The sequence below is a fragment of the Aptenodytes forsteri genome, unplaced genomic scaffold, assembly GCF_000699145.1.
Source record: "Aptenodytes forsteri isolate BGI_AS27 unplaced genomic scaffold, ASM69914v1 Scaffold178, whole genome shotgun sequence".
Lineage (NCBI taxonomy): Eukaryota > Metazoa > Chordata > Aves > Sphenisciformes > Spheniscidae > Aptenodytes > Aptenodytes forsteri.
In genome coordinates, this window is record NW_008795136.1 from 361492 (window position 1) to 370425 (window position 8934).

The window sequence follows — 8934 nt, forward strand, 5'->3', positions numbered from 1 at the left end:
GAACTCCATTCACCACAACTCTCTGGGCCCGGCCGTCCAGCCAGTTTTTGACCCAGCGCAGAGTCCACCTGTCTAAGCCGTGAGCCGCCAGCTTCTCGAGGAGAATGCTGTGGGAGACGGTGTCAAAGGCCTTACTGAAGTCCAGGTAGACCACATCCACAGCCTTTCCCTCATCCACTAAGCGGGTCACCTGGTCATAGAAGGAGATCAGGTTAGTCAGGCAGGACCTGTCTTTGATAAACCCATGCTCACTGGGCCTGATCACCTGGTTGCCCTGTACGTGCTGCAATCGATCACTCCTGGAGAGAGGACGCTGGCCTGGATGGACTTATGGACAACCTAACTGCAAAAAAACCATATGTTTAAACCATATTTACTCTTAGCACAGAGCTCCAATAGCAGCATCATCAACCTCCTTCTTGGAGCAAGAAATACTCCAGGGAGTTTGGTCTGCAAATATTTTGCCAAGACTGTTGTCATGAAGCTGACAACAGCAGTCAACGGGTGGCTGGAAATACCGCGTAAGGCAGCATGCGTCCAAAAATACTCCAGATGGAAAAGAAACCAGCCAGAAAGCACAGCAACTGCAAACATCTCTGTACCAAGGACATTATTTTCTTTTTCTACCAATAACCTGACCAGCAGAAGGAATCTTGCTTAAACAAGCACAGAAGAATTAGTGAAAAAATGGTCCCACTTGAAAGGATTTAATTGAATGAGATAAATTGCTCAGGCGTGTAGCAGCGTGATGACACCCAGGAGCCAACCACCAGCCCAAAACTGTGAGCCCGTGTCTGAATTTACCCTGAAACTTTACAAAGTGCCATAGGGAACACTGAAACAGCCCCTGCCTTATCCATAAGCGTTCCCAGTACAGATTTCAATAGCCTTAATGTGCTCCTTCACTTCGTACTGCCTGGAGCAGCAGTATCTTAATATCAGATTTTCATCTTTGGTGGCATGATTTACAAAAAGAAAATAAAACAGTGGTATTTAATTTAGATAATCTTAGCTATGCTTTATGTCTTTGTCATCTGCAGTTTGGTTCTTGTTTTCTGGAGAAACTGTATACAAAGCAGATAGCGCCATCGATAACGGTGCAAAGGTTGCTCAGCATTTCCCAGTATTAAATTACATTTTGAATTGCATCTACTTTGCCAAATTTGGGGGCAAATTTTATTTTGCTGAAAATTTCTATCCCATTCCCACGGAGAAATAGTTCTGAAAATTTTAATGAGAACGAGCTCAGACATTTTTAAGACTGAGATTAATGAGTTGGGGGTAGGGGCAGGATTTTGAGCAAGGCAGAAAGGTTGAGTTTGTTCCAGAAAGGCACCTTATACTCGTCCCATGGGAAAACTGGTCAGATTTTCCAGTCTGAAAAATGCTGCTGGCACTTATCAGCAGGGACCTGGTCTAGCAGCTAAATTCCCTTAAAAGCCTGCCTGTTTTGAGTAAATTCCTTTTTCTCCCTCTAAGGCTTGACCTTTCTTGTAGTTGGTACCGCCAGCTGCTACATGCGTAGCTGCAAGTGGATTATAATTTACACATACACCAATTCTACTGGTTCTTATCTTTGGGTTGTTCAACAGTGCTAAGCACCCTCTCAGGTGGTTTTGTTCCTGAAATGCTAGACATGGGCTAACCAATAAGCCTGAGCAAGAGAGAGGAGAAATTTCCCACTTTGTTTCTTTTTCGGAAGCGAATATAGACTCTAAAGTGTGCTGTCACTTAATGCTGCCCCAGATCATTAAGTCTTCAGAGCGCGGTGTAAGTGCTGCAGATTTGTACGGGCATAAATCAGAGTACAGTTAGATACATAAGCAGCTTTAAAATAGGAAACATCCCTTGTCAGTAAAGGAAAGGTGTTGCAACTCATCTCTGAAGAAGTGCTTCAGCAGCGATGCAAGAAGTCTTCCTCCACTGCACGGGGGGTTCGTTTGCTTCCTAGCCTGGACACCCCTTTCTATACCAACTTTCTAACACTTCCTAACTTGTTACATTAACTATTCAGAGTAGATAAGCTTGCTTCCCTGTATTTGTTTATTTATTCCAGAGCAACAAAATCTGATCTTCTGCAACTCGGTATGGCTTAGCTATAGCAGAGCTACAAACGTTAACATCCTCTAAAGACCTGCAGTACATACCCTGCAATTCATACGTATTTGCTGGCATTAGGAGAAGGAAAAGCTCTGTATAGCGACTCAAGACCAGGTAGAAGGGACTGCCAATTAAAGGTATTCAGCATAGGAAATAAAAAAAAAAAAACAAAATCCACTGCACAGTCCTCAAGTTCAGTAAGAAGCCAGCTGTCACTTACCAATTATTTCATCTTTCTTTCAGATTGCCAAAGCTGCTAAATCTTTTCTTTTTTTTTTTTTTTTTTAAAAAAAGGAAAAATCTCCCCATTAGTATTTATTGCAGTTGTTACAAGCTGTACCGGGTAAGCCTGACACAGAAAAATGGATTTGTTTACGCTAATAACAAATAAATAAATTTGCTACTAAATACCGTGAATGAGACGGCAACAGCGTTCCTGGCTGAGTTTTGCAATTGGTCCTCAGACCCAGTGTGGTAGAAAGCACATGAGCAAAGAGAAATAAAACGCTATGGAAGATCAGCACTGTTTGTTCTGCATTGGAGCATGGAGAAGCAGCTCGTGCCTGTAGGAACGGTCTCAGTGACTGCCAAAATGACACCAAGCAACGCCTTGGTGTCCACCCATGTGCCCATGATGGAGCTCGTGGAAAGAAACTTATTTTGGGTAGTGCTTTTAGCTTCTGGCTGAGCTGTAAGCTGGTGCAGGATGGCAGGTGGGGATCCAGAGCATTTCATGAGCTGGGTTTTTAAGCAGGATTTTGCCAGGGCTGAGCAGCATTTTGCCAGCACCCATCCATGAGCAAAATGCTGAGCAGCATTTTGCCAGCACCCATCCACCACCTCCAGCACTGGCGGGGAGGTGTTACTGTCCCCCCAAACTGGCAGACAGCGACTGCAAAGGAGGATTTATTCCAGCCCCTCCCAGACCCAAACACGACTTAGCTAAACTTCCTGACCTAAGTAAATGCATCTTTCGGGGCAGAATTTGGGTGGTGCCACTTCCAGAACTGATGTTCCTCCCGACAAGTCATGATGGAGATTTGTGTTCATTTTTCACAGTTACCTTATTGTTGGCAAATGTTAAAAACACATGATATTACATCAGCTTGCCATATCTTCCCTTTACCGTGCATGAAAAAAAAGATCTGAAATGTCATGTATTTCACCACCAGCACACAATCACAAAAGAAATAAGGAAAACCTATTCTAACCAGAAGCTGAAATGGTAGTACCATCTTTAGGCAATGCATGATATTTTAGCTTTCTGTCATACACCGGGAAATGTAAACACCTACAAAATGTCATGCATTTGCAGTCATAAGTGAACTCATGTAAACATTTAGTTGAAAGATGCATGAGATTCCATCCTTTTGCCATATTCACAAAGCTGCATAATCAATTTGGGGGCAAACTGACTACTTCATGATTTGCTTCATATTTAGGAGACAGGACTATCAATTGAGCAGGTCTGCAGACACTTCTACACTTGGACTAGCTTTTCTCTCACTGTTCCTCGATGAAGCACTGTAACGTGCCAGATTTTGCTTAAAGGTGCAGAAATTTCACTGATGTTTGGGAAACCCCCAGTGGAAAGCTGTAGTTGCCGTTCTAACGGTCACTTCCTATGGGACCGGTTTTAAGAGCCCTGAACTGCAGAAGGTTGGCTTCCCATGCCTTTCATCCTTGCTTACCAACACCTCAGCCATCTGCTCTTTGCAGCAACGGGGACCAAGCCCAAAATGCTAACCCGGGCCTGAACAAGCTCAGACTGCTGCTGCCGCAACCTAAAACCATCCCTGCGTGTCCCTTCTTTATTTCTTTCACCAAAAAAAAAAAAAAAAAAGAAAAAAAAAAGAAAAAAAAAAGTGGTGAGTGCAGGAGGAAAGAGCAGGCATTCACCAGAGTGCCAGCAAAGATGACTTGTACCACCGGTAGCTCATTTAAGGTCACAGCTGATAAAGAAATCTATTATGGGGATCTCCTGACTTCTTCTCTAAAGGACATACAGTATTTTTATTAATTTTTTTGGAAGGTAGTGTTTGGATTCTTTCCATAGCCACATGCAGAAGAGCACTTTCACCATTAAATGGCTCTTTATGTAAATGCTGATCACAAGAAAACTGGAAAGCAGATGCTGCTGTGATGGCTTTGCCAAATACTACGAGGCAGGTTTGGGTGCTAGAAGCTCTTCCCCCAGCAGAGCTGCTGCTGCTCCCAGCTCTGCCACTGACCTGCTATGGGACCATGCCATCTTTTACCTCCTTGCCTCAGTTTCCTTCTCTGTAAAATCAAGAGAAACAGTATTCAGCTTCATAACTTCATTGGGATGTCTAGACGGAAATCACAGAACAGAGACAAAGCATTTTGTATAGATATATCATATACAATCAGCAAGTTCTCCCTGGTGTTTCTAGAGATGCTGGGATAATAAAACTCCTTCACCTAGCTCTGATTTCTGAATTTCAAATATGGCAAACAGGGCTGAAATTTCATGTATTTTCTTTACCATTCCCATATCATTTTCTTTACAGACTCTCATGTTTGAGTTGCTTCACTGGGAAGAGAAGCTCTTTTGAGGGTAAAATTTAAAATAGCTGCAGGTACCTCTTGTCGGTGCTGTAGAAATGGAGAAAATGTGAAGTTACCATGTGACATTAGCACAGGATTAATAATTTCTGAAGCACATTTTCAAGAAAAATTTCAAAATTTCAAAAAAAAACAATAAGAACACCGAAAAACAGAGACCCAAAACAATAAGAACACCGAAAAACAGAGACACACAGCCTCTCCTAGACCCCATGGAGAAGGGATTTCTGTTCTGTCAGTGCAATTGTTTGGCTAGGGGAAAATTAGCACATGCAGAACTGGGACTTTGTTAAAAGTCACCTTGCTTTCATGGAAGCTCAGCACCTGCTGGCCCTGATGCTCACTTTTTTTGAAAAATAAAGCTATTGAGAGAGTCAAAAGCCTCCTAGTAGGTTCTTAAATGATAAAATATGTTTCCGTTAAGTTTAACATAGTGATAAGAATTGAGAAGTTGCATCCAGAGGGTGGCATTGGCATCAGCTGGAGGAAAACAGAACAGTGCCACCACAGCAGCGTGCAACCACAACGGTGTGCAACCAAGCACACAGCAGATAGGATGGAAACAGCCTAAATTAGGAAACAGCTTAAATTCTTCCATTTCTGCTTGCCTCAGATTTCCTACGGCTGGGTGTGGGTGGTTACCCATCAACAACATTACTTCAAACCCACCGAGTTACTCTTCAGAAACATTCAAGGACACGTATCTCTCTGTACCTGACTTAGCATGGAGACCTCAGTGGGATTTAGGCATGCGAACATGTCCCATCAGGCCCACTCCAACAAGCGATGAACATTCTCAGCTCCTAAATTGGGAGCTCCTAATTTAAGCTTTAAGAAAAGCAAGTATCCCCACACCTTGCAAGTGTGAGCCTTATATAATGTGGATCTGAACACACATTTCCACCTACAGAAAGGAATGCAGGTTTGCAAGGGATTTGGTAAGAAATACGCAACGGCAAAAATTCAGATTTCCCTCGTGATCTCGAAATACCTTTTAGATTTATCCCCTCTGCATCCACCAGCACAATATTACGTTTCATCAAAATGCAATAAAAGTTACTGAAGAACAGGCCTCAAAGACACAGATTTCCTTCCAGATACTCACTTGCTTGTGAGATGAGTCTTGGGAGTAATCCCAAGCTCTCCAAAGAGAGTAACAAAGACGTTGGCGTCGGTTCCTGCTCCCCGGACATCTCCTGTCACTGTCACCACCTCATAAACTGTGGAAGGAGAAAAGAAAGATCAGGACAAGGGGAGAAACCCCTCACCCCATACATTATAGATCCAAGTCATCCCCAAACCTGGGCTGAAATACAGACCCCAGGGACGGATCTCTGCATCCACCACCAAAACAAGCCCATCTCTTGGACAGGGCACAGTCACTGCTAAGGATCAACACAATTGGTGAACATCATCACATCAAACTAAAACTGCTGGAGACACTTTACATGGGCAGAGAGGGGTTGAGTTAGGACAGATTTTGCTGAAAACACTTCTCTCTGAACACATCGCCTCCCCTACCGTAATGCATGTGCACGTATTACATACAACAGATGAATTTATGTGAAGTGTTAGAGTAAAGCTGTTGAGCCATTCTTCATTTATGCACATGTCAATGCAATGCACGATTTCCTGCTTGCTCTGATAATATATCTGTACGAAGCTGAGAATCACTACAGCCAGAAAGTTTGCGTTTTGGTCGTTCAGGAGACTTTACCAAAGACCAAATGGTAAATCATGATGAGAATAAGGTAGGAAAACACCTAAAGTAGAGTCTCAAAGCTCTATCAATTTATCTTTCCACATAGTAGATTGAGTGGCGACTTTATTACCACACATCGATATCTTCTTGGGAGAGACACAAGTTAAAAATAGCCTTTTACTCAAGTGGAGAAAGGCATGACAAGATCCAACGGCCCGAAGGTAAAGCTAGATAGATTCAAATTACAGTCAGACACGCATTTCTTAAGCAGGATGATGAGTGAAGTTAGAACAAGACTTAAGGCTTGAAAACAGGTTACCTTTCTGAAGGACATGTCTTGGTTGGCTCAGTACAGAAGGAATTGGAAGAAATTATAAAACTTTGCCTATGGCCGGACCAAGCATCCTGATGGCTCTTTTTGGCTTTAGATCACGTGATGGTCATTAGCTAATAACGATATTTCAGGCTCAGACCTATAAGCCGGAGGAAAGACTGAACTTTCATCATTTCGTCCTGCACAGCCTGACTGCTTAGTATGTGATTTCTCAGAACTAACGCTGTAAAACTGTCCTTCTTCATGGGTGCTTCAGAACTGTTATGTATTTTGTTAGTGCCCATCTTTTCCTCACTACATCACGTATATATTCAAAAGAGACAAAAACCGTATTGGGGCTCTATTCTGAGCATCAGATGTTTTCCCCCACTAACACAATGTTTTTCCCCACTAACACTCTTCCCTCAAAGCATCACTGAGAAGAAAATAAATCACCATTTTAACTGAAAAGCCTGGAGACAGAGTGCTAGAGCAAAACCCAGGCCACTCATGTAAAACTGATTAGAAACTACTCTTTATTTCCAGCAGCTCTATTGCACTGAGACAGAAAATAATACCGTAATATTTTCCTAATCTCACCTTTCCACGAATGTAACTAGGACAGAAAGGAGACATTATTATAATAAATACAGTAAGTTATGATCTGTGCTCAGCTAAATTTTCAGAATCCCTTGGCTTGGCAGATTTCATTTATGGGCTCAAAGGAAGAGGCTTCTTTGCAAAAAAAGAATATGAAATCCACAGCTTGCACATGAGTAATATGTATGAACAGTGTTTTCATTTCACCTCCCTCCTGTTAGCGTTCGCACATGCCATCGGGAGATGTTTGGCATAGCACGGAGAGACAGACGACGTCCTCGCATTAGCCATTAACAGGAGGAAGACTCGCAATCCACCCTGCCCCAGTGATTCACCACTGATTGTTTCATGGTTTTCAGCACCGTATCGACTCTGCTTTGGAAACAGGGAGCTTATGTCATTAAGTTATAATATTGCTGCACTCATTTACAGCAGCCTTTTATGTCTGGCCGTCTCAAAGCATATTGCAACTTAACTGTACCATGGAAGTACTTATCACTGTCAGAGCATCCTATAGGCATCGCCAAAGTGGCAGTTACAGCTGAGCATCCCTCTGCAAGGATCATTTGGGAAAAGGGCCTTTAACGCATTCTCCCCTCCCTGCCCACAGAGGCTCAGCAAAATTTGGCCTTGTTCCTGTTTTCAGGGGGTGAGGTGAAGTTGTACCCAGCTTCATGCCAGCAGGCACATGGCTGAAGGCATTTTTCCTGTGAAAAGGGAGGAAAAAAAAGCATCACAACACTCCATATCTTCCCAGAGACCTTTCAAAAGCTCAGGCAGGTTTTCTAGTGAGGTTTTTTTTTTTACTGCTAGAGAAGTGCTAGGACTTATAAGTTATATGTGGCAGGCAGAGTCTGTCATGTTACATCTGCCCATGTCACATCAAGTGAAACCCATTCCTGAACCGGTCTGCTGCACCTTTACGGGTACTGACGTCACCTAATCTGTACATCTAAGCTTAACTTCCTTACAGAAGACCTAAGTCAGACTGATCTACTTTCACTTTTCAACTCCTAACAAATGAGATGATGGGATACAAGGAAGTTATGTGTCTAAGACACCACCATCAACAAGCCACAATATTCGCCCCTTAAAAATCAAACCCCCTCTCTAATTCCCACAATAGGAGTCTCAGAGTTGCAAGAAAGCACAAGCCACGAGTACGTACAAATTTGCACTTTAGGTTCACAACCCCAAATTCAGCCTCCACACACCGCAGCAAGCAGGCAGCACATGGATGAGCAGTTTTTACTGGGATAGGTGTGCTGAGCCCTGCCCGAGTAGCACGTGTCGTTACTGAGCATACGCTGTGGTTAGCACCATTTTAATTAACTTTGCATAGAGGGACAAAAGGGGGGGGCTGGGTAGGTGACACCAGCATGTCACTGCATTTGACACGTGCCACGGTGCACCCCTGGAAGGGGAAAGGAGCCCTGCTGCCCCTTCTCCAGCACTACAGCTGTGCGGCCAGCTGTGGAAGTAAATGATCATAGAATCATAGAATCATTAAGGTTGGAAAAGACCTCTAAGATCATCGAGTCCAACCGTTGACCCAACACCACCATGCCCACTAAACCATGTCCCTAAGTGCCTCATCTACACGTCTTTTAAATACCTCCAGGGATGGGGACTC

The 8934-nt window shown here is 43.3% G+C and overlaps 1 protein-coding gene across 1 annotated transcript in view; it reads right to left on the reverse strand.

The window, feature by feature from the left end:
* Positions 1-5898, reverse strand: part of LOXHD1 (lipoxygenase homology domains 1) — a 134545-nt gene extending 128647 nt beyond the window's left edge. The window contains exon 1 of the mRNA XM_009278427.1: positions 5792-5898. The gene's annotated coding sequence lies outside the window, so the exon portion shown is untranslated. The remainder of the gene's footprint in view (positions 1-5791) is intronic.
* Positions 5899-8934: the final 3036 nt, after the last annotated feature.